This window comes from Carlito syrichta, unplaced genomic scaffold (assembly GCF_000164805.1).
Source record: "Carlito syrichta isolate Samal-C Ts95f unplaced genomic scaffold, Tarsius_syrichta-2.0.1 Scaffold82142, whole genome shotgun sequence".
NCBI lineage: Eukaryota > Metazoa > Chordata > Mammalia > Primates > Tarsiidae > Carlito > Carlito syrichta.
The window spans coordinates 507377-534587 of NW_007026238.1; the positions used below are offsets into that span (position 1 = coordinate 507377).

The 27211-nt window shown below is 42.0% G+C and overlaps 1 protein-coding gene across 4 annotated transcripts in view; it reads right to left on the minus strand.

Annotated features, from left to right (window-relative positions):
* The window catches only part of SV2B (synaptic vesicle glycoprotein 2B), a 205713-nt gene that overhangs the window by 167099 nt on the left and 11403 nt on the right, over positions 1 to 27211 (minus strand). The window contains exon 1 of one of the 4 annotated variants that reach the window (XM_008055554.2): positions 10721 to 10741. The exons of the other annotated variants lie outside the window; for them this stretch is intronic. The gene's annotated coding sequence lies outside the window, so the exon portion shown is untranslated. Of the gene's footprint in view, positions 1 to 10720; positions 10742 to 27211 lie in introns of those variants that run through there. 4 annotated transcript variants of the gene reach the window in all.

A 27211-nucleotide genomic window follows, 5' to 3' on the forward strand; every position in this document is an offset into this window, starting at 1 on the left:
CTCAGCCCAAGGCTTACCTTCTTCACTGCAATGCTGATAGTGATGATTGCCCCCAGCGGACCCTGTCTTTCTTTTTTGAATACCATCTGTACACTCTTCCTTGCCCCACTTCCCAACTCTGATTTTAACTCAACGGTGGTGTTTTGCTGCTGTTGCTGTTATGGCTATTGTTATTGGGGGATAGAAAATATCCCTTGGAAATTTCCTTTATTTCTTTTTGTTTTTCACATTTATTGTTAGATTTTCAAACACATTTAAAAGTAGAGAGCATAATATAATGAACTGCCATGTACTCACCAACCAGCTTCCACAATTATCAACACATTCCAATCTTATATCATCTATAACCCCACCCAATTCTCCAACCTCCTTCCCTCTCACACAACTGTCAGGTGATTTTGAAGCAAATCCTAACATCATATGATTTTATCCATATCAGAAATATCTCTAAAAAAATAAGACTATTTTAAAAAAATAATCAGTATACCATTATCACTCCTAAAAATTAATAATTATATAACATTATTAAAACATTGTCAGTATTTCATTTTTTCAAATTGTCTTATAATTTTATTAATTTAATTGTTCAAATCAGGATCTAAATACACACTATACCTTATAATCAGTTTATATCACTTACCTTTAATAATTTATGTTCCCAGAACTATCTATTTTTATTCACTGTTTTTATTCATTCATATTCATTTATTCATTCTTATTCTTATTTGTTGCTGAAACCAGAGAGTTTTGTCCTATACAGTCAAACCTCAGTATCCATGAGGGACCAGTTTCAAGACCCCCTACAAATACCAAAATCCGTGGATGCTCAAATTTCTGATAAAAAATGGTGTAATATTTGCATCTACCTATACACATCTTCTCATATATTTTAAATCATCTCTGAATTATTTATAATACCTAGTACCATGTAAGTGCTATATAAATAGTTGTCATACTGTATTGTTTAGGGAATAATGACCAAAAACATCTGTACATCTCTGGTACAGATGCAATCATTCATTTTTTTCCAAATATTTTTAATCTGCAGTTGGTTGAATCCACAGACACAGAGGGCCAACTGTAGTCCCCTCAGAGTGTGTTTTGCTATTTACCTCCATACAGTATCATTTAACACATTCTTCTGTCCCCTGCGTCTCCCATAAATTGATATGTAGATCTAGAACTGTGTTGTCCAATCCAGTAACCCATAGTCATATATGCCTATTTAAAGTTAAATTCAATACAATTTAAAACTCAGTTCCTTAGTCATACCAGTCTTATTTCATCAAGTACTCAGCACATCCGCATAATTAGTGGCTGCTGTACTGGACTGTGCAGATACAGAGCATTCCTATCATCACAAAGTTCTATTTGACATGTTCTTGCTCAGGTTCAAGTTAAGATTTTTTAGTTTGTTGTTGTTGTTGGGTTTGGGGAATCTTTATGGTTGGTTGGTTGGTTTTGTTATTGCCGTTTTGGTCAAAGCTATTTCATAGATAGTATTGTGGTACTTCTCTCAAGAGACACACAAAATCTGTGTGCTAACAGTCATTGGTGACTGTTTGCCTAGACTCTATAATTTAGACTGCAAAAGTTCAATTCTATTGTTCTTTCTTCATTTATTAGCTGGAATACTGCTATAAAGAAAAACATCCCTTCATCTACCATGTGGTTGTCCTAAGATTCAGTTTGTATAGGAAAGTCAAGGTAAACACCTGATCCTTTCCCCTTATTTATCAGTTTTCAAAATAACAAGTTGGTTCCCCAGCATGTTCCAAAAATGACCCTTGAAGTGTAACATTATGAACCTATGGTTTAAACACATTTGATGTGTTTCAATCAATTAACGTTATTAGCCACAACTAATAGCCTGTGTGAATGAATGTGTATATATACGTATATTCGCATTTTTCATATTTTTGTCAATAACTATATATTTTGGAATAAAATCTTAAAAGTGAGATTTCTAAGATTGAAAGTAAGTGCACACGTGCTGCCCATCAAAAGAGGACTGGAAAAAAATTGTGGTACATATATACGATGGACTATTATGTAGCCATAAAGAAGGACAAAATCACGAACTTCACAGCAATCTGGATGGAGTTAGAGTCTATAATATTGAACAATCTAGCACAGAAACAACAAACTGAGTATCACATGTTCTCACTCATAAGCAGACTTTGAACAATTATCGTAATACTATAAGAAAAAGACTGGCAGTAGCAGGAAACTGCTGGGGGTGAGGGAGATATGGAATTGGCAGTAGTGGGAATCTGCCGGGGAATGAGAAGCAGACCTCATTAACAAGGGTATCTGCATAATGAACATCTGTATATCCACATCTGAATTGTACCCCACATCTATAAAATTAAAAAAAAATTTTTTTAAAGTGCACTTATAATTTGTCCACCTCATGTCTGACACACAACTACTCACTAGTGATTTGCTGACTGCTTTATCCATTGTAAATCTAATTGTAAGTTAAAAATAGACCTTTGGGAGGCTGAGGTGAGTGGATTGCCTGAGCCCGCGGGTTCGAGACCCACCTGGGCAACTTGGGGAGACCTCATCTCTACAATAAATCAAAAACTTAGCTGGGCATGGTAGCGCGCACCTGTAGTTCCAGCTACTTGGAAGGCTGAGGCGGAAGGATCGCCGGAGCTCAGCAGGTCGAGGCTGCGGTGGCCGGGAGCGGCCACTGCACTCCAGTTTGGGTGACAGAGTGAGACTCCAACTCAAAAAAAAAATAGATGATAGCTGTGTGGTAAATGCTCTAATGCTACCCTCATCCTCAATCTCATGTTTAGAATCACACAATTTTTAAAAGGAGTATGACTTAAACCCTCATTAGTAACTGGGGTGATTCATAATTGGAGGCTGGAGCAGTGTTCAACTGACATACTCAAGTTATATTTTTAAAATTATTTTTTAAAATTGATAGAACCAGGAAAAAGTTAAATGGGATTTGGAGTTTATCTGACCCAACTCTCTTATCCCCTAGCTGAGGAAACTGAGACTCAATTATTCCAATTTTTTTCCAAGTCACCCCAACTTATGAGTTGGGTCACCCATACTTTTCCCAAAAAATCACACCAGTTCTTTAATAACTTTGCCTTCAGACTGTCTTTTGCACAGATTCAATTTTAATTTGGGAGCAGATAGCTCTTCCTTCCAGTGCCAGAATCCCAGTCAGGAGAACAGGAATGAACAGGCCACTCAGAGCACTCTTGCCTTTCCAACCAAAGTTGCTACACTCTCTTTCATCACTGCCAGCTCTGGATCCCGTGTGCCAGCCTTCAGATACATCTTGGCACAGGAAGAGAGCTGGCCAACCCTGATGGTCACTACCTTCACCTCCCCCAGGGAAGGAAGCAGCCATTCCTGCTCCTGAGAGACAGACATGCTGACAACTAAGAAGATAGTTTGCCTGCCGGAGCCTAGACCTTCTTTGCCCCAAGGTGTAGAGGGAATGGCTGGCCCCACTTGGCTATCAGTTTGTACAGGAAAGGCAAGAGAAATATCTGATTTTCCTTTATTTACCAGTTTTCAAAAGAATAAGTTGGTTCCCTAGCATCTTCCAAAAATGACCCATGAGGTGTTTTATTCTGAGTACCATTATGAACCTATGGCCATTGATAAAATGAAACATTAGAGCTGATGGACAGCTTGCACCCAAGATCCCTTATTCTACCATATGGTCATCTGCCTAGAACAAAGCACCCAACAGGGTTGGGCTCTCCCACTGGTTCTCAACAGGCTGAGATTAGTGCATGTAAGTAAAGCTTCTCTCACTGAGAATGTACCAAAGGTCCCTAGAGATTAAACCACCCACAAACTGCATCAAACCTCTCAGCAATCTGCCAAGGTCAGGCCATTTGCTTCCTATGGATCCGAAATTTATACCTTTGCCACTGATATAGTTTGGATGTCGTCCCCTCCAAATCTAATGTTGAATTATGATTCCTGATGCTATAGGCAGGGCCTAGTGGGAGGTGTTTGGGCATATCTAATTAATCCCTGATGCTAGAGACAGATCCCTCATGAACGGCTTGGTGCCATTTTCCCGGTAATGAGCGAGTTCTGGCTCTATCTGCTCACATAGAGATTGATTGTTTAAAAAAGGCTGGCACCTCTCCCCTCTCTCCCACTTCCACTCTTGTCATGTGACATGTTGTCTCCTCTTGCCTTCCTCCATGAGTAAAAGTTTCCTGAAGCTTCACCAGAAGCCAAGTAGATGCCAGTGCCATGCAGAATTGTGAACTAACATAAATCTCTTTTCTTTATAAATGACCCAGTCTCAGGTATTCCTTTACAGCAATGCAAAGCAGACTAATATAGTCGCTGCATCCAAGTATGACTTACCTGACTGGTATCCTGCTAAATTCACTCCAGAAAACACAGGTCACTCTTTGCCATACCAAAGACCAGTGGCATTTAATCTGGAACACCCAAACCCCTAGAAGTTTGTAAAATCAGTAATTTGTGATGATGGTAATATGCAAAAAGTTTTCAAAATATTCTGGTTTATATTTATCTTTGTATCTAATTGTGTCAAAAAAAAACTGAGTGTGTGTTTTGGGGAGGGGGCAGTGGGGGAACGCTACAATTGTGGTTCTCTCACCTTCTGCAAGGAGGAGGCTATAACACCTTCTTCCTGGGAGCCATGATTCACAATAAACAGAGAAGTTTTAGGAGAAGCAGACCTAGGTAATAATCCAGCCTTTATGAACTGCTGGCCGTGTGAACTTTGAAAAAAATAATCACTGAAAATATATCTTTTGTCTCTAAAACTAAGGACATTCACCCACCCCCTCAGCTACTTCACAGAACAGCTGTTCAAATAAATAAGCTAAGTAGGTAAAGCACCTAACGAAGTACCAGACACAGTAAGAGCTCAGTAAACGCTGATCCCTTCCACCATTACCTTCTCCCTGGCCTTTATAAATACACAGACAGTGCAGGGACCTGGTTTCAACTGGTATATCAGACAGACCTAGTCTTATATTCAGCCACGCAGTCGGGGGTGACTGACCTCTCCTACTCTGGGTTTTCTCATCCATGAAAGAAAACGTTCTTGCAGGATTCCTGTGATGATTAGAGATAATGTACCATGCAGCACTTTCTCAACAGAAGGAAGATCTTACCGTTTTTCATGGTTTTTCCCCTCCCCACTATGAAGGCAGGTTCTCACTGAGAAGTACAACATCCCTGACATAGAAGAATGTGAGATGGGGTAGGAAGAATGAAAAATGATCATACTAAATGTCATACATTCTCAAAAGAGGTGAGTGACATCACCCCCCAACAGGACAAATATCCCTTCTTGGAGTGGGTGATAACCAGTTCTTCAAGGGGAGGGATAAAAACATCTTAGATGGTCACAAACATCCTCAAAGGACCACAATGCATAAACAGACATACAGTCTATCTACGGTATTAAAATTTCATGATGGGAAGAGTTTTGGCAATTAGGCAAAAAAATGTCTAAAAATGCTTTGGAAAGGTAAAAATGGGGGGAAATTGTTAAGAAACACTGTTATATAGTGACTAGAAACATCTAAATGGAAAAGAAAATGGCTGACTGGAAAAGTAATCTTCTACCATGCACTGAAACAGTCGGGGAGGATCAGGCAGTGAAACAGGCAGGGCTCAATCCCACCTGCTGGAAATCTAAGATTGATGTCTGGTTCAGAGCCCTTTTTGTTGTAGCTGTTGTTTTTATTTGGCTTGCTGACTTTTTAAAGAAAAAAGAGGAGCAGGGTGGTATAACTTACACCTGTATTCTCAGCTACTCAGGAGACAGAGGCAGGAGGATCACTTGAGCCCAGGAATTCAAGTCCAGCCTGGGCAACATAGCAAGACCCCATCTCTAAAAAGAAAGAAGGAAAGGGGGGAGAGGGGAAAAAAAGGAGATAATACATACTGAACACTTTTATGTTAGGAATTGTGCTTGGCATATTATATATATTACTCCAACAGGATCATGAAAAGTAGGTTGCAGTTTAACAGAAGAGAAAACTGAGGTTCTTGAATATTAAGCAAAATGCTTCATTCCAGAGCCCATGTTCTTTCTAGAGTGGCCATCCTCCCAAGTTGCTCCAGGCAGTGCCTGATTATGCCTAATGTTCTGGAGTTAGAGTATCCCCTTTTACTCACATACATGTCCTGGTTTTGATCACCTATTAAATAATCAACCAAGTTGCAGCTAACCTGTTGCCCTGGCCATCCCTCAAATAATTTCCACAGGGAAGGCCTAAAATCAGAGCAAGCCTGAATGGATTCCGAATTATAACTATATCCTCATCGGAAGAAACAAATAGGTCCCTGGGGGAGAAGAGGATGAGCACTGAAAAGACAGTCGCAGAAAGGTATGGACGTATCCACTTTTTTTTTTTTTTTTTTTTTTGAGTTAGAGTCTCACTCTGTTGCCCAGGCTGGAGTTCAGTGGCATACTCACGGTCACCGCAGTCTCGACCTTCTAGGGTCAGGCGATCCTTTTGCCTCAGCCTTCCAAGTAGCTGAACTACAGGCATGCGCCACCACACCCAGCTAAATTTAGATTTATTGTAGATACGAGATCTCACCAAGTTGCCCAGGCTGGTCTCGAACTCCTGAACTCATGTAATCCTCCTGTTTCCGCCTTCCAAAGTGCTTGGATTACAGGCATGAGCCTCCATGCCCAGCCTTAAATTTTTTTTTTTTTTTTGAGTTGGAGTCTCACTCTGTCACCCAGACTGGAGTACAGTGGCCGCCTCGACCCACTGGGTTCCAGCGATCCTTCCGCCTCAGCCTTCCGAGTAGCCGGAATTACAGGCACCCGTTACCATGCCCGGCTGATTTTTTGATTTATTGTAGAGATGAGGTCTTGCCAAGTTGCCCAGGGGGGTCTCAAACCCGTGGGCTCAGGCAATCCACTCACCTCACCCTCCCAAAGCACAGGATTACAGGCTGAGCCACCAAGTCCGGCTATGCCTCACTTTTTAAAACCATCCTGCAGAAAGTCCTCATGCACATGTGGACCCTTCAGAGCTCAGAGCATGCAAAATCATACACGTGATCACCACAGAAATGTGCTGTGGTAGTTCCTGTTTCTTGTGGATTGCATACCTGGAAGGCTTGCAGACACCCATGTGGGGGAGGACAAGAAGCAGCCCTGGCCAAAGGCTCTGTTGCCATGGTGCCAAGCAGTGCCCCATTGACCCTTCAGCCTGGGGACAGGAAATGTGGAGAATTTGGAGTTGCAGATTCCAGTCAGGAGCCAGCCACTACCCACCTCCTGGGAAGTGGATGGAAGCCCTGCTGCCTGCTCCCTCCCTAGCCAGAGCATCATCTGCAGACCCTCTTGGGCTCAAGCAAATTGACATCTGCAAGTTTAAGCAGGAAGTCAAGGCTGCTGGAGACAGTCTATTTGTGCCTACCTCTGAATAATTTAACACTCACTCTGAAATAGACTACCATTAGAATTTGTCAATTCCTGTGCATTTGAGCAGACATCCTCAAAAAAAGAAAAAAGAAAGAAAAAGGAAGAAAAGGTTCCCACACATATTGCCTTTTAGTAGTGGAACAGGAGGGTGGCGGTTCAATTTTGCTTTTTTTTTTTTTTTTTTTGCATCAAAGCCTTTGCTCACTGGTTCATCTGACCCAACAGGAAATGCTGTCTTTTCTTGTCTAATTAGCACTGAGACCAAGTTTGCGCTATGGGCAGGAGACTTAGGAGAAAATGCTTACTTCCTACAAATGCACTGGCGTCAGTTTCTACCTGCACCACTTGCTCTGTGTGTGATCGTATTCAAGTCACTTAACCTTTATGAGCCTCAGTTTCTCTGTCTGCAAAATGTGAATAATAATGTGGCCTTCCTCACTGGGGTATGATAGCATGTATGAGCTAATAGAGATCAGGCACCTCTCTCAAGGTCTGGCACGCAACAGTCACCAAATAGTCTTTAGTCTTCTATCTTTTACTGTGCACTAACCTTCAGTGAAATGGTGTCAGTATCCATGAGAAACCAGAGACAGGGACTACATAAACCATTTTCTTTCCAACCCTACATAAACCCACTCTTTTTTTTTCTTTTTTGAGTCAGAATCTCATTCTGTCACTCAGGCTGGAGTGCAGTGGCACGATCACAGCTCACCACAGCCTTGACCCCCTGGGCTTTGGCAATCCCACCACTTCAGCCTCCCAAGTAACTGGGACTACAAGTTCCTGCCACCACACCCAGTTGATTTTTTTATTGTTTGTAAAGATAAGGTCTCTCTGATTTGCCTAGGCTTGTCTCAAATTTCTGGACTCAAGCAATCCTCTCACCTCAGCCTTCCAAAATGCTGGGATTACAGGCATGAGCCACCATGCCCAGCCTATAAACCCACTTTCTTTTGCCCATTGCTTAGGCTGCCAAACACGCATGGTAAATATATGTATAGGTTTACATAATACACATATATGTATACACACAAGTGTGTGTGTTCATCAGTTCAACCCCCATTACAGCAGTTCAAATCAGTTGGGTTCTAGTCCTACTTGTCCACTAACTAACTCACTAACTAGTGAGTTAGTGCCTAGTTTTATTCCTAGTGCCAAACATTTTCCGTGAACCTCACCCAATTTCAAAACTCTCCCTCTTACTTCTTAACCTCACCTCCAGTTCACTGAATACCTTCTCTCAAAATGTCTCCCATCACAAAATTATAAACTTCACAGCAACTTGGATGAACTTAGAGTCTATAATACTGAGTGATCTATCACAGAAACAAAGAACCGAGTATCACATATTCTTACTCATAAGTGGACTTGAACAACTATAAAATACTATGAGAAAGGGATTGACAGTGGGAAACTGCCAGGGGAAGAGAGGTGGGATTGGCAGTAGTAGGAAATTGTCGGGGGGTGGGGGGAGCACACCTCATCAACAAGGGTACACGCATAATGAATATTTGTATCGCACCCCACATATTTCACATTTTAAAAAAATTTTTTAAGTCTCCCATCTTCATCCACTCCAGTCTCCCCCTTTCCCCTCCCCAGTATCCCTACTCATTTCTAAAGCTAATACTCCACTGTGCTCTCAGTCCCACCTTGTCCCATTTGCTCCTGAACTTGGTGTCATCTGCCATCTCCCCCCTGTGAATCTTCAAGCTCTTACTCCTCCTCCTCACACTTACTTTTCACCCTGTAAAAATGCTCAAATACCACACATCCTGAAAATATTTCCTTCAACCCCCTTTTCTTCAAGTTCGATCGACACTCTCTCATCCCTTTCACCACCAAAGATCTAATAGAATTCACTAACCTGTAGGCCCCTCATACAATCACACCTTCACTCCCAGCATTGAGGCTCTTGGTCTCACCACTGCGAGGGCAGCATGTCCTTGGAACTCACTAGTCATATCCTCACTGCCGTTCAGGAGCTTCCGCTTGGTCTCCATCCTCCTTGACCCCCATCTTGGTTAGACGCCTCCTGCTATGGAGTCTGTGACACCAGTTCTTTCCTGTCTCTCCTCCTTCCTCCCTGAATGCTTCTTCTCTCTCTCCTTTCCTGTTCCTTATCCTCCACCTCCATTTTAACTGGAAATGTTCTCCATGGTTCTACACATGCATTTTTCTCTTCTGCCTCTACTCTGTCTCCCTGGACGATTACACATCACACTTCAACCTTAACCTTGCCCTGAATTTGCAGTAGGCTCCTGAGACTGTCTGCTCAGATGTCCACCAGTCGGTTAAATGCCCAACACGGGATTTGGTATTCCTCCAACACTCCTCCCACCCTCCCTCCCTGCTGCCCTAACCTAGAAACCCCAGCTGCTGACTCCTCCCACTTTCCTCAGCCCCACTTCCCATACATGCCAAGTCCTAGCTATTCCTTCTCAGCAAGTCATCCTCGGTCCCTCTTTTCCTTCCTCTTGTCACTGTCCAGATTCAGGCCTTGACATGCCTGGTCTGCATGCCAAAAACAATTTTCCACATGACCTCAGGCCTACTGTCCCTCTCTTCCCAATCCATCCACCCCATGGTTGACATCCCCTCAGAATGGTTACTCATGTGAGCTCCCTTTGTTGGGTCCTTGCTAAGTACCAGGCACAAGCTAAGCACTTTACACACATCATCCCATTTAACCCTCCCAAGATCCCTACATGAGTACTATTCTTGTCTCCATTTTACAGATGAGGAAGCAGAGACTAAGGAAAATCATACTCATGATCACACAGTTAGTAAGTGGCAGGACTGAGTTTCTAACCCAGGCTCTCTGAGTCCGGGATATAGGCCAGAAACAATGAAGTCATATTGGCTCCATCCACAGATCACATCAGACCAAGCAAATCCTCTCCAAAGAAACCTTCAGGAGTTCCCTACCAATTTCCTTTGTTTGGCCCTCAAAGCCACCAGTGATGACCACACAACTATAGTCTGTTTTAGACACATCATACTGGTTGTCCAATATGTTACTACCATTTTGGTCCCATCTGTTTTTGCAGCCACATTCATGTGCTGGGCTTTTCCTAGGCGTACTATACCTTTGCTGGCTTCTACTATCTCTAATGCCAACTCTGAACAATTGATTTCTCCTCCTGCAGCACTTTACTTGCAACTTTGCCACTGCCTTCGTTTCACTCTACCTCATGAGATGCTCATTTGCACATTTGTGCTACCCGGTTGACTCTAATTTTCTCAAGGGCAATATACTCAACACACTCATTTCCGTAATATGTCACATGTACCTACCCCAGGGTGAAGTATTTGTTGGAATGGACTGACTCCAAGGGTCTCACAAGTACACTGTCACCATGAGTATTTCACTCCCGTTTGAAAGGCAGCAGGACACAAGACTTGCACATGGCAAAGCAGGGCTCTCAAACTCAATTGTATGGAGGCTGAAGGGTTCAGCCCTTTGGTGCGCATCTGGTCCATTCAATTGTTCTGTTGCAGAAAAATCACTGCTGCAGAGCTAATTTTCAAGGAAAGAACAGAACAGCTTTCACATTCTGACACCTCCTCCTGCTCTCCCATCCCACCTTCTCAGAGAGCAGCCTCTGAGGATGACTCACTGGTGGGTGAGGGTGAAAACAGCTACTGAGAGGGGCTGGAAATCTCTGCTAGACATAGAGCAGGGTTGGTGATGGGATTTGTTCCCGAAGGGCAGTAATGCGTTTTCTGCACAATTCCAGATTTGATTTGAGCTCTTGGGATGATCCTGACAAAGAGAATAGCCTTCATAGGTATATTCTCTTTCTTTTTCCTCCCGTGGAATAGGCTCAAATACCTGAGGGATGTTTTTCTCTTCAGAGCACTAAATTTCATTATTCACTATCTTCTCCCAAGTCTCCTTACAGTCCATAAAATGTATGTCACTTTAACGCTTATAATGAGAAAAAGAAAATCTCAGAGAACTACTCGGCAATCTGCATAGCTTTGCAAAGTTAACATAAAAATTCTGATGAACCCCTGGGACTATTTCTGTGCCCCAATATGTAGAGGTTAAAACTTTAACTCCACTGTAGAGGTAGCATACTAGAGCCCAGCAGAACACTCACCTCAAATATCTCCCTCCTCCCTCCCTTCCACCCACCTCCCTTCCCAGCATCTCAGCTCCCTTCACACAAACACCTTCTGGACTGTCCCCGGGCCCATTCTGTAACCATCATGCCTCTGGAATGTTTCCTTTTTTTCTCATCCAGCAGGTTATTTGCTCCACAGAAAAAGCTTTTCTTTTCCAAAATCAAGACTGTGGACAGTCTGCTTTCTAAACCCCTTATCGAGCCTTCCTGCCAGGAGATGGAAGAAGAGTGGCCAGACAGTGCTGTCAGTGCGTGGGCTTGAGAACAAGATGCTTTCCCAGAAGCCCCAAGCAGAGGGCATGGCATAATGAAATTGTTCTGGAACAGCCGCATAAAGGGCGCAGTTGATCTGTTTCCAGCCTTGCCCATTAATTAGAATATCCCAGAAAAGCTTACATTTTCTTCCCACTAACCCCCACCCTTTCTCATCCATACCTTTCTCTCTTCTCTAAGATGAAGCTAAGCACCCAAATAAGAAAGTATAAAGAATATTTTGTGAGCATCTGCCACATGCCCAGATCAGGGCCGGAAACTAGACATTCATTCAGTCCTCACAAGTACTCTCTAAGGTAGGATTCGAAGGGGAAACTGAGGCACACTCAGAGAGGTTAAGCACTTTCTCCAAAACCACACAACTAGTGACTGATGGAGCTAGCATCTGAGTCCAATTTCCTTCATCCTAAAGTCCATGCTATGTGTCCTACAATGTTGAATGAGAGTAGTGAGAGTGGACATCCTTGTCTTGTTCCTCGTCTTAAAGGGAAAGCATTCAGTCTTCAATATTAACTATGCTGTTGTGGGGTTTTTGAAAATGCCCTTTATCAGACTGAGAAAGTTCTGTTTCTATTCCAAAGTATTTTTATTATGAAAAGGAGTTGAATTTTTGCCAAATGCTTTCCTGTGTCTATTGAGATAGTCATGTGCGTTTTTTCTTTCATTCCATTAATATAGCATATTACATTAATTTATTTTTAATATTAAACTAGTCTTGAATTCCTGGGATAAATGTCATTTGGTCATGCCGTATAATCCTTTTCCTATGTTGCTGGATTTAGTTTGCTAGCATTTTTGTTGAGGATTTCTGCATCTATACATAAGAGATAGCAGTTTACAGATTTCTTTTCTTGTGATGCCTTTGTCTGGTTTGAGCCATTGAAGGTTTTTTATTATAAGGCTGATGTAATTAAGTTCAGTTGACCCTTGACCAACACACAAGTTCACTTATATGTGGTTTTACAAATGTGGATCAAAGACACATGGGATACAAAACGCGCCTATAGGGAGGGCCGAATTTTTATATAAATAGGTTCCATAAGGCCAACTACAGGACTTGAGTATGCCCAGATTTTGGTTTACACAGGGATCCTGGAACCAATCCCCCCATATACCAAGGAGCAATTGTAATTATAAATGGCAGAATTATGGCTCCCCAGATATGTCCTCATCTGAATCCCCAGAACCTATGAGTATTTATCTTTCAGGGTGAAAGATACTTTGCAAGTTTGATTAAATCAAGGATCTTGAGATGGGAAGATTATCCTGGGTTATCCAGGTGGCCCAATTCAATCACAAGAGTCCTTAACAAGTAAAAGAGGGAAGCAGGAGGGTCAGTGTCAGAGAGAGATTTGAAAATGCTAAGCTGCTGACTTTAAAGATGGTAAAAGTAGTCACAGCCTAAGATTGAAGTTGGCCTCAAGAAGCTGGAAAAGACAAGAGTACAGATTCTCCCCTAGTACCTCCAGAAGAAGCACAGCTCTGCTGACATCTTGATTTTTACCCAGTAAGATCCATTTCAGACTTCCAACCTCCAGAACTGTAAGATGATACATACGGTTGTTTTAAGCCATGAAGTTTCTGGTGATTGTACAATAGTCTGGCTGTTACCTTAAATCAGGCCAAAAACCTGGTTCATGAGCCCTATAACCAAAAGTGTCTCTCCAATTATTACCCAAGCATTCCAGATGAAGATACCAACCAGAATGCCACTTCACTTACTTGCAAGGAGTGAACTACCCTAGGATAGCACGGAAGTCAATCCATATTTGGAAGGATGCTAAGAGCACAGAATTGGAGCAAGTTGAAGTATGAGTCACTGCTCCTGGTCTCCAGTTTCAAGCCTGCTACACTCATTCCCACAGTAGGCACAACCTTTCTAAGGAAAGTCTCATACCTGATTTGTTGGCTAGACTGCTCTTTCTTGAGCAGAATCTGGAAAACACTGCCAACATCACCTTCTGCAAAGCTCCTTTTTCTTTGCCTACCAGGCTAACCAACACCTCTTAAGAGTGACAGATGTGCTCTTTCTTTAGAGTTGTAGCTATCAAATAAGTACTATGTTTAAAGCATTTAGAACACACATTCAGTCAAAAGTTGTTACCACTGTCAATATTATTATCCCCATTACTGTTGTCGATATATTCAATCCAGTTATGCTCAAGTACAGTGGGGCTGGGGAGGCTTTTCTCTCTTTCAGATAACTTCATTTTCCCACTCTGTTCTTTATGCCCTGATTTTAAATTTCTGAGTTCTTAAGGGAGGCCTCCCTCCTTGTATTGACTGCACAATGATTATACAAAGTTCAGTTTGGATCACTGCCGGATGATCCACAGGGTCCTTTTCAGCAAATGAGAAAACAAATGGATCCATGAGTCATGGAATAGAAATTTGTCATGGAATACAAACTCAACATGTGTTAATATCCTCACTCACACGCTCACTCACCACTATGAATGGTGTCCCCTCAAAATTCCTAACCCCAGTACTTCAGAATGTGACTGTGTTTGGACACAGGGCCTTTAAAGAGTTAATTAAATTAAAATGAAACTGTCAGAGTGGATCCTAATCCAATCTGACCAGTGTCCTTATAAGAAGAGAAAATGGAAACACAGAAAGACACATCTGGGTGTGCACACTCCAAGGAAAGACCATGTAAATAGGCAGCAAGAGGGTAGCCATCTGCAAGCCAAGAATAGAGGCCTCAAGGGGAAACGAACCCTGATGACACCTTGGTCTTGGACTTCCAACCTCCAGAACTGAGAAATAAATTTCAGTTGTTTAGGCCACCCAGACTATGGTATTTTGTTATGGTAGCCCCAGCAAATGAAAACTCCCCATTCAAGAAGAAATATTTTTGGCATCTCTGGACCGCAAAAAGTTTTAGTCTGACTTAAAAGAAGTCCCTGATTCCTCTTCAGGCTTGAAACTCTGCTTTGTGAGGTAAGAAATGCACATTATTCCACCAGACCCCCTCACCAGGTTCTTGGCTGCTGTACTTCACACTCGGTTGCGGATTTCTCACTTCCTGAGGAAGGAGGTGCCATTAGCTTCACAATCCCCCCAAGAGCTCTGCCTGGAGAGTCGTGCCTCGCAGAGGAAACACCACTGGCATCACACATGCGAAAAACTAAAATCGCAAATGACAGATTCGTGACTTCCCTGAGGGAATAAATAGCGTGAACAGATGGGCCCTGGGGCTGGAACATTCCATTTAAATCCTCATAGAATTTTGATAATTTAATGAATGTGGTGAGAAAAGAATGGCAAACCAGTACCAGCAAGCCAAACACCCTTTGCCCACCCTGGTGTTAACCCCAGGATGGTTTTCCCATGATGAGAACCACAGCAAGGTTACATTTCCTGAGGCATTTAAGGCACCCCCTCTGAACTAGTACCTACAAGCTGCACACCTAGAAATGGGGTAACGTTCAGAGGAACAGGCACCATACTTTTCCTGTGTACCTCTTCAAGGCACCTCTCTTGGAAACAGGTCTCAACCCAGTCCCAGGTGATTCCTAAGTAAGGAATTAATGTATAGACATGTCAGGGACACAGATCAAGTGTGCTCAGAGTTCAGGACTGTCTCCCCTGGAGTCAGCTTAGCTAGTTTCTCCAAACTATCAAGTCCAACTTGTACCCAATTGATCTCTTCTTGCTCATCTCTGGAGACCTTCAGTGAAGACATGCCCAGTATAGAGGAAAGAGCACTAAATGAGGAGTCCAAAGATCTGGATCATAATTCTACCACTCACCAGCTCTATTCTTCAGAAAGTGCTAGGCAAATAACTGGCCTTTAGCAAATGAAGATCCACATACACACCTCCATTTGTAGCCCACAAGCAGCACAATGTGCACAGGGAACCTCTTTGTATTTACTGTATGAAATGATCCAGATCTCGACTCTCTACGTCAGTGGTCCCCAACCTTTTTGGTATCAGGGACCAGTTTCATGCAAGACAATTTTTCCACAGACTGGGGCAGGGAAGGGGAAAGGTTTCAGAATGATTCAAGCACAAAACATGTATTGTACACTTTATTTCTATCATTATTACACTGTAATATGTAATGAAATAATTTTACAACTCACCATAATGCGGAATCAATGGGAGTCCTGAGCTTGTTTTCCTGCGACTAGACAGTCCCATCTGGAGGTGATGGGAGACAGCACAAGCATCACCACCTCAGCTCTACCTCAGATCATCAGGCATTAGATTCTCATAAGGAGTGCACAACCTAGATCCCTTGCATTTGCAGTTCACAATAGGGTTTGTGTTTCTGCAAGAATCTAATGCCACCACTGATCTGACAGAAGTAGGTAATGTCAGCAGTTGTAAATGCAGGTGAAGCTTCACTCACTCGCCCACTGCTCACCTCCTGCTGTGTAGCTGGGTTCCTAACAGGCCACGGGCCAGTACCAGTCCATGTCCCATGGGTCAGGGACCCCTGCTCTAGGTTATTCCTAGATACACAAAAGCAGGCACTATGCTTTTGTGGCCCACCCACACTGTATCTTTCTCAAACTCTTATTTCTTTCTTTAATTGGAAAAAAATTATACATATTTATCATGTACAACATGATGTTTTGAAATATATATCCATTGTAGAATGGTTAAATCTAGCTAATTAATACATGTATTACCTCACAGACTTATCTTGTGTGTGTGCGTCTCTGTGTGGTAAGAATACTCTATTACCCTAGCAATTCTCAAGAATGAAATACATTGTTATTAACTATAGCTACCATGTTGTACAACAGATCTCTTGAACTAATTCCTCCTGTCTAGCTGAAATTTTGTGTTCTCTGACCAACATCTCCCCTGCCTTCCACACTCCATTCTACTCTCTGCTTCTATGAAGTCAACTTTTTTAGATTCCACATGTCACTGAGATCAGGCAGTATTTGTCTCTCACATCTGGCTTATTTCCCGTAACATAATGTCCTCCGGGTTCAGCTCTTATTTCAATAGATGTCTTGGAAAGTGCAGGACAAGAACAGATAAAAGATTGGGAAAGATGAGCCCGAGGTGCAAAGTATCTTAACTGGAACGTCCAGTTCTGTTAAATCACTCAGAGAGACAAAACAGGCACTAGATGTAGCAGAAAGGAGGGAGAGGGCGCCAGAAGTGGAGAAACCAGCTCTGAAGCAAGTGTGCTGGCAGACAAAGAAACAGAAAGTGGTGTCCAAATGGCTCACAAGGTACAGGATGGGAGAGTCAACCAGCAGGAAAAAGATAAGCCATTAAAAAATGATTCAGAGCCGGGCTTGGTGGCTCAGCCTGTAATCCCGCCCTTTGGGAGGCTGAGGTGAGTGGACTGCCTGAGCCCGCGGGTTCGAAACCCGCCTGGGCAACTTGGCGAGACCTCATCTCTACAATAAAATCAAAAAATCAGCTGGGCGTGGTAACGCATGCCTGTAATTCCAGCTACTCGGAAGGCTGAGGCAGAAGGATCGCCGGAGTCCAGCAGGTCAAGGCTGCAGTGGCCGGGAGTCTGGGTGACAGAGTGAGACTCCAACTCAAAAAAAAAAAAAAAAGATTCAGACAGGGGAATCGACCCCAGACACTCTTGCTTTCCAGACTGAATTCCCAGGGAGGATGTCTGGGAACCCCATTTGTACACATCATGGCCTAATTCTTGATGGAGGAGCAGTGGGCATCGTTGATTAACTCTTATTCTGGATTTGGCTCTGTGCTCATTGTACCTGCAACCACAGCACCCCTGGCTTAATGGAGCATATATCAATGAGATAAAACATTTGTAGTACTTAACATACAGGGAGTCCCAACAGGAGACTGTTTAGCACTTATTGGGAATACAGTCTTTGGAGTCACACTCCTGGAGTCAATGGGCAAGCACTACTTTTTTAAGATACCATTAATATAAATAGATGCCTTCTTGAAGTATGTGCATAGGTGAAGGGAATGGCAGAAAGAAACTAATTCCCAGGTTGGGATAAGAAAGCATGTTGTTAAAGGGTAACAATGTTCAGATCTTATTTGCTTTCATTTCTAAGTCAACTTCTCTTTCTTCCCTTCTTGCTAGTGGGTTTCCTGCTTAGTTTGTTCCCTGCCTGATTGTTGAGTCCACCTTCAAAAGAAAAATAAAAAATATAAAAAGGTAAAAATTATGACATATTATAATAGACATGAAAAACAAAGAAGCAAAGATTCTACCCAAGAATTATGGGAAAATAGAGCAATAGAAATAAATAACTAAAGGTTGATTCTATCACTGGGTATTGGCTACACATTAGGATCCTTAGGCACCTTATTTTAAAAATTCAATTTCCACTCTTATCCCTAGAGATTCTGGTTTAAGTATTCTCAGGAAAGCTAGGAAATTTCTTAAACTCCTCACCTGATTCTTACTTACAGCTAGGACTGCAAACCAAAGCACTAGATAAAAACTTGCCTGAGGTAAAGAAAACTTTGTTTAAATCAATAGTGCTAAATTACAAGCAAAAGCAGGCTTATCCTTTTTTTATTTCAGAAAGAAGACAACAAAATAAGTTACTAACATAAGAACAAAAATGTGTATGTTCTTAGACTAGTTCCCTGCCACTTTAAACCATGGGAGATCATTTGCAGGAGTCTTAAGAGAGAGGATAGATTGTAGAAGTTAACACCTCAGACTTCAGAATCAGAAAACCTTGAGTGGGTGCTCCACCTCTGCCATTTACTATCTGAATCATCTTGAGTAAATTGGGAAAAGTAAACACTACACTGAATTTAAAGAACCTAACGCCTAGTACATATTAAATTCTCAATAAGAATTTAAGAATATAGAGAGAACATAAACAAACATTGAACAAATAAATATATCATGTTCTGCAATGCTAGTTCTTACCAAATTAATTTGTAATGTAATTATGTCATAATGTAATTTCTATCTAAATTCCAACTGAACTTTTTTAACTTTCCAACACGATTCAGGAATTCAGGAAGAATAAATGGGTAAAAAATAGCCAGGCAACACTTTAAAAGTAAGAATGAAGAGGATTTTTTACTGCTGGATATTAAAACAACATAAAGTTTAAGCAACTATATTAATTTTGACACAAGAGACAGAGATCAAATGGAACAAAATGATACAGGTGGCTTTTCAATTCACCAGGGAAAGGAGAATTATTCATTAAGTGGTACTGAAGGAACTGATTAACAAGTTAAAATTGACTAAAATAAAGAGAGATCCCTACCTCACATCACAAATCATAACAAAATCCAAACAGATTAGCAGAACACATATAAAATTAAAATAATAATAAAAATTTGCTAGTGAATACCTTCCTGATTTTAGGGCAAAAAAAGAACTTCTCAGCATAAAAATAAATATTTTTTTCTTGTGTTTTTTTTTTTTGAGTTGGAGTCTCACTTTGTTGCCCAGACTGGAGTGCAGCGACACGCCCACAGCCACCCCAGCGTTGACCTGCTGGGCTCCAGTGATCTTCCACCTTAGCCTTCCAAGTAGCCGGAACTACAGGTGCGTGCTACCACACCCAGTTAATTTTTTTATTTATTGTAGAGATGAGGTCTCACCAAGTTGCCCAGGTTGGTCTGGAACCCGCAGGCTCAGATAATCCACTCGCCTTGGCCTCCCAAAGTGCTAGGATTACAGGCTGAGCCACCAAGCCCAGCCAAAAGTAAGATTTTAACAGAAAACACTGATAATGTGAATATATAAAAAGTTAGATTTCTACACAGCAGAAAGATCATAGAAGTACAAAACTGAAGGTAAATAGATTTAGGGAATGTTTGCAATATTTACAAGAGTATTTCTGGTCGGGTGCAGTGGCTCAAGCCTGTAATCCCAGCACTTTTGGAGGCAGAGGCAAGAGGACTGCCTGAGCTCAGGGGTTCAAGACCAACCTGAGCAACATGGCGAGACCTCTTCTCTACAATAAACCAAAACAATTAGCCAGGTATGGTGGCACATGCTTGTGGTTCCAGCTACTTGGAAGGCTCAGGCAGAAGTATCACCTGAGCCCAGTAGGTCGAAGCTGAGGTGGCTGTGAGTTTGCCACTGCACTCCAGCCTGGAAGACAGAATGAGACTCCAACTCAAAAAAAAAAGAAGAGTATTTCTGATAAGTATTTCTTATGAGCATATCAAGGAGGGTAATATCCTCAATATACACAAAGTCTTACGGACAAAGATGAAAAAAACTAACATTCCATTTTAAATGGACATGGAACATGAAAAGACAATGTTTAGAAGAGGAAATACAATCAGTCAATAAATAAAAGTGTTCAGTCTCATAAGCAATCAAATAAATAAAAAGTTAAAAAAGACATTTTCTCTCCTAACAAATTAAAAATGTTTGCTTTTCCTTTTAATAATTTTCGTTGCAAGCAAGGTTGTCATATACCACAAGCAAGCATTCATATATTGCTAGCTCTAGGATAAATTAGAACAAGATTCCTGGAAAGCAACTTGACAGCATAAATGAAGAGCTTTACCATTTGTAAATGTTCTTGTTTTCCAAATCTTATTCAATACAAATGCCCCTTTTCTAATCAGAAAATAAAAAAATTAACAATCATAAGAAAACCAACTACCATCCAGGGAAATGTGAATATTCACTGGGTTCAGTAATAGATTTGAGTAATTCCCAATTCCCTTGCAAACACAAGGTTTGGAATATTCTGGGTATTAATTAGTTTACAGCAATCAGAGCCAGGAGTGGGGTTTGTCACTTGCTAAATTTGGGCAGGTCACCAAATGGTCCAGATCTAAGCTTGAGAACAAGTGAAGTATTCGTTATAGCTTTGTACTCGCATCTCAAATGACAGAGTACCTTAGGTACATCTTAACTTCTTACTTCATCTACTTTAGCGTTTTAATATCTCCTTGAAAGTCAAGGATTGTTAAATTAGAAACGGACTTATCTTTATAAAGATAACTCTTACCACTGGGAAAATCTTGTTCCCCTAAAAAAGCCCACCCTTTGCTCCTTGCAAAGATATGCTTCCTGCCAGCATTTTATTCATATATGTGGGACCCCGCCTTGTTTTAAAAAGTAGAGCAACTGGCCAAGCATCCTGCAGAGGATTCCATCTGCTACAGCCCAGATAGAAGCTGGGGATTAGAAGCAAAAGCTGGGAGCCCCAAGCGGATCAGCCGGCATGCCCACACCCCAGCCCTGCCTCCCCCCAGGGAGAGTTCATTAGCTGACGTATAAAATATTGTAAGGCTCCAGACAGAGCGAAGAGGGGAGGGAAGAAGCTATGAAGGAGAATCAGGAATGGAGGAAGAAGACATTAATTTTGTTCCTTCAAACTGGAATATGAGTGAAGCATAATTACAACAACAATAACCATGATGATGATGACGATGACAGGGAAATGTCCCTCCTGGCATCACTCTGGTTTGGACTGGGCCCTCTGATGCCAGTGGTTTCTATGTATACAGTTTTCCTGACACAGTGTTCAGCCTCACCTTGGCTCCCTTGGGTGGTGAGGAACATCTCAGAAAGGGAGAGCTGGGTCCCGCTTCAGACCCACCAGTTGTCCATGTACCCAGCCACTTCGCCAGGCAGACCTCCCCCTCTCATGATTCAGTTACTGCTCATACAGCCCTGGAGCTCCTGCTCCTGCCCTGAATGTCAGGCTTCTTCCTGTGGAGCCTCCTGTACTTTCCCAAGCTCTCAATGAATGCAGTAGAAAAATGTTCTTTTCTTCCCCTAGCACTGTACTACCACCCACCTTTCCCTGCTGGGATGAGCTACTCTGTTAAATTGCCTGCCTGCCGAATTTTCCAGACTAGAGTAAGCCCAGGGCTCTACATCTTCATATGCTCCAAACTCTGGGGGACACGCTGTGCCTTCTGAGGAGCTCTTGTGCATAGTCCTCCCCACCCCACTAGCACCACAGGTCAGCAAACACCCAGCCTTGGTGCAAAATACCCTGCCTCCCTTCTTATAACCATCTTCATAAGGGGAGCCTTTCAGAGCTCTTCACTTGGTTTTATGAGGAGAGAAAAGCCTTTCATCTCATGCTAGTACACGCAATAGGCCAGGATTTGAAACCTCAGTTGTTTAAAAAGTAGAATGTATACGACTTCTTATGTTTAGATTTGCACTCTAAATGCCCATTCTGGGGCAATAAAAATGTTCCACTCAACATCTTGTTACATAGGCAACTTGCTTTGGTAGGTCAAATTTTTATTCCCAATTCTTCTCCCCCATGTAACATGGGATAATCCACATCCTTAGCCATGTAACTTTGTGGTGTCTTCCACACCACTGTGAAAAGAGTATGCTTCCCATTTCATTGATGTGGATGGAAGCTTGGCCACATGATTTGTTTGTCAAACAAAATGTCAGCAAGCATAATGTATGTAGAGGCTTAAGATGTGCTAGGACAGTTTGGCATCTCACATCCTCCTGCCATTTGGCATGAGAATAATATGTCCCTTGTGCTGCTTTATAGCATCCTGGTAGCTGGATGAAACTCACATGGAGCACACCTGAAGTTGACCTGCAGCATGAAAGACAGACACCTCAATTGACTGGCAAACTCACAAGTGAGATAAAATAATGTTTGTTGTATGAGCCACTGAGATAATTGGGGCTGTTTATTAGACAGCATTATTACTATATAGTAGTAACTTACAAATACACTTGCTGTATGTCCAGCATTGTGCTGTGCACCATATTGTCTTGTTTAATTCATTCCTCTTAACAACTGTATGAGATAGAGCACTACTTAATATTGTCTTTATTTTACAACCAGGGAAATTGAGCATTTAAATGCAATTAGTAAGTGAAGAAGACAACCTTCAAACCCAGCAATGTGACTTCAGAGACTATACTCTTGCTAATATGTATGGAACAACACAAAAAAAAACAGAAGACTCTATGCTCATTTAAGTCTGTACTCTGGAATTGACCTTGGACTCAAAACCACAACGACTGCCTATTAGTTTCCTATTAGTACAAGCCTGACCAGATCCCAAGGGCTGAGGCAATTTTTCTAGCTCTGTCAGCGTACAAAGGAAGATGAGACAGGCTTCCCTTCCAGAATACATGGCCCTCCTCTGAACTTTGACGAGGGAAAGTCCCACAGGGAATTCTAACCAAGGAACGATCCTGTCATTGTGAAGTGCAGTCATAAACTTTCTGCATGGGATACAGAGCACACCTCATTCTGTCCCTATTTTTATTCTCTCTAAGCAAATATCTCCAGGCTTTTGCTCTTGAAAGTTATTACACAATTGCTGATTGCTGGGATTATACAAATAACTTGATAACAGCAAAGCAATATGCTGTCCGGTGTTCCAACGCTACCACACAACAACAAAGCAACCTGAGGTGACAGCCCTCATTCACAGCCTGCAAACAGAAGCAGCACAGATGAAGGACACCCGCTCTTCCCAGTTTCTGGAGAACAGGGTAGCAGGCAGTTTGGTCCCAAGATGGATTTTTACTCTTCAACTTTCAAGATGTTCTATGCACGGGGAGAATGCCAAATCATGTTCTTTAGCAGAATCAATCATCAGTGTGATTCAATGATGCAATCCTTTCTTTAACCAAAGTTAGTACCTCTGATGAGCAGAGTCTGGGCTTACAGGTCTTCAGGTTATAAGCAAGCTAACATCCCTGAAGTACACAACTTAAAAATTATAGGCCGGGTTCAGTGGCTCAGCCTGTAATCCCAGCACTTTGGGAGGCTGAGGCGAGTGGATTGCCTGGACCCAAGGGTTCGAGATCAGCCTGGGCAACTTGGCATCTACAATAAATTTTTTAAAAAAATTAGCCAGGCATGATAGCACACCTGTAGATCTGGCTACTTGGAAGACTGAAGTGAAAGGATCGCCAGAGCCCAGCAGGTCAACACTGGGTTGGTCGTGAGTATGCCACTGCACTCCAGCCTGGGCTACAGAGTGAGACTCCAACTCAAAAAAAAAAAATTATATATATGTAAATGTATGTTTGCGTGAATACTGTGTTGAGATGTGCATGAAACAGAGCTTCCTTATGAATTGCTACACTATATGCCCGGGAAATAGGGGTCATGTCTTCTTTATCTATCATTAACTCTAATGCCTAGCACAGTAGGCAATCAATAAACATCACTGAATACATAAATGGATAGAAAAGAGATTTAAGGAGGAAATACATATATCTTTGAATTTTACACACTTAATTCTTAAAATGCAAGACCAGGGCAAGCAAGAAAATAGTTATGAAAATTTGAATCCCTTAGAAAAGGAAGGGGAAATGAAGAAATATTCAGACTTTCTAAGTCTTCAACACTCACCAACAAAACTAAGACTTTGTGATCTTCATTTTAACAAGAGAAGCTAGATCAATGTGTGAGGTGAAAGTCTGTGGGTTTTTGCCTGCTCAGCAACCATGCTCCCTTCTTTCAGCAACAACTCTCTCATTTTCCTCTGAGGCACTCACCTTTCCTCACTATACACAGTCTTGGGACTCAGATAGTTATGGTGCCCTCAGTTATGGGAATGTGACCTCAGCTGGGCTAGGGAGAGCTTTCTCATCTTGAATGTGAATCTTGAGCTAAGCACTTAAAGCCAGAAAGTGGTTGGAGACTCAGCCCCTTGGGGGTGTTTCCAAATAGCCCATCTATAGCAAGGGAGCAGGCTGGACTTTTCACAGACAGACTGGAGACTTCTCCAGAACACAACATGGAATTCACATCAGTACACCAGTACGCCCACAGATCCATTGTTTTGCTCTTTCAGCTAAGGCTCTTTTCCTGAATTCTTCACTGGGGACTAGCCCAGAGCACAGAAGAGAACACTAAGCTGGATGGGAAAAGCAGTTCTGATGATAAATCTGCCACAAGAAATAAGTTACCTCCCCTGTTGAGGCCTCAGTTTCTCCCTCCATAGTATTAAGGGTCTGGAATTAAACAACCACAAAGGAGCCCTGCATATTAAATCGATAGAAATTGACCCCTTGAATTCCCGGGCCTTGGCAACACAAAGCTCACATTGTCAGGGCCAGCGAGGCTTGGAGTTTAAAGCAGTTAATCCCTTGGCTGGATGACTCGGACAAAGAGGATTAACCTCAGATGAGAGAGTTATCCAAATATAGAGCAATCCCAAGCACACACATTAGAGATAGGATGGTCCCCCACCTTCTTTTGCAAATTCCTGTTCTCTCACCCTTTTGGCAAACTGATAGATCAACCCACCCAGTACCTCAAGGATAAGGTGTAAGATTGTCAGAGACCATGTCCACATTCCTCTAACACCTTTCTTAGTTCGCCAATTCAGAGAATGTTGTCTCTCCTTTGAAATACACAGGTTTCTTTAAGATACTCTAAGTTTGGTAAATAACTAACCATTGAGTGCCTACCATGTGATCCTTAACACTTTGCATTAACACTTTATTTTAGCAAGAGAAGCCTGCTCAGTGTGTGTGGTGGACATCTGTGGGACTGTGTTAGACACTGGAGGTACAATGGTAGACAAGGTGGCACATTTCAGCCCTCAGGAAATTTTCAGTTTAGTGGGAAAGTACCATGTGCCCTGCTGAGCACTGACAAATATTATCCCCTTTAACGCCCTTAGACAACTCCAGAAAGTAGGTCTTATTATGACCATTTTACAGATGAGGAAATTGAGGCTCAGAGAAGTTAAACAGCTTGCCTAAGGTTATGCAGCATGTACACTGGTTTAAAAACGATATGGACCCGGCGGGGTGGCTCACGCCTGTAATCCCAGCACTTTGAGAGGTGGAAGCAAAAGGATTGCCTAAGCCCAGGGTTTCTAGACCAACCTAGGCAACATGGCACATCTCGCCTCTATAATAAATTATTAAAAAATTAGCCTGACGTGGTAATGCATGCCTGTAATTCCAGTTACTTGGAGGGCTGAGGCAGGAAGATCGCCTGAGCCCAGCAGCTCAAGGTTGCGGTAACTGTGAGCGTGCCACTGCACTCCAGCACTCACTCCTGGGGGACAGAGTGAGACTTCAACCAAAAAAAAAAAAAGTATATGGGATTCTATAAGATATTCCCATTGTTTTTGTAGAAGTCAAAACAATAGGAAAAGGAAAGGGAAAATAGTGAATTTCAGTCTCCTCAAAGTATATACACTCCAGGAATATTCATTACAGAACAAAACCATATGTTTAATCCTATACTTTTCTGCACCTAGTCTACAGACAATCCAGCAGCCCAGCAATATCTTTTTAAATTTTTATGTATCAAGAAATACTCTTATGAATCCCTCATAATGTGTTCTATAAGCTTATGAGAAATTGTTCGTTGAAATTTCAGGCTCTATGTTGATGAACCTAGGCTAACATCTGCAACAAACAAACTCTAAGATGTCAGTCTCTTAACACAGGCAGAGTTTATTTCTTGCACTTGAGATATCTCCATGAAAGGACAGCCAGTAAATGGGAAGAATACGGATGGGCACACCCATTCCCATTGCTCTAGCAGAACTGTCACATTGTCACACCCACTGGCAAGGAAAGCTTAGAGAAGCAGTCTGTGTGTGCAAGAGGAGGAGAAAATGGAGTTGGCTGGACTTTGCCACAGACTCCAAAACTGCTTACTTAATGTGGTTACTTCTAAATAAAGAAAATATTTCAAAATGCTTATATAGATGGTGGGAGTTCTCCGCCGGTTATTCTTTTCTTTTCCCAGTATTCTGGATTATCTGGAATGTGGTTCTAATACATCCAAAATGGTAAGGAAAAGGAGAAAGAGGGAAAATCCTCTACCTGGTAAGTCTTTGAGCAGTATGGGTAGAACCTCATGATACAGATAACTGCATAAGAAATAGAGACTGGCCAACACCTTAAGAAATAAGATAGACAAGTGGGACCTCATCAAACTAACGAGCTTCTGCAAAGCAAAGAAACCATCAAGAGAACAGGGAGACAACCCACAGAATGGGAAAAAATATTTGCCAACTGTATATCTGACAATGGCCTAACATCTAGGATCTACAAGGAACTCAAATGCACCAAAAGGAAAAAAACAAACAACCCCATTAAAAAGTAGGCAAAAGACATGAATAGACATTTCTCAAAAGAAGATATATGGGCAGCCAACAGACACATCAAAAAGTGCTCAGCCTCACTCATCATCAGAGAAATGCAAATCAAAACCACACTGAGATACCACCTAACCCCAGTAAGAATGGCCATCATTAGCAAAACAAACAACAGATGCAGGCGAGGATGCGGAGAAAAAGGAACACTTCTACACTGCTGGTGGGAATGCAAACTAGTGCAACCTCTCTGGGAGACCGTGTGTCGATTTCTGAAAGAACTAAAATTGACCTTCCATATGACCCAGCGATTCCCCTATTAGGAACATACCTGGAGGAACTCAAATCATTCTACAAAAAAGATACCTGCACACGTATGTTTGTTGCAGCTCTATTCACAATAGCAAAAACAT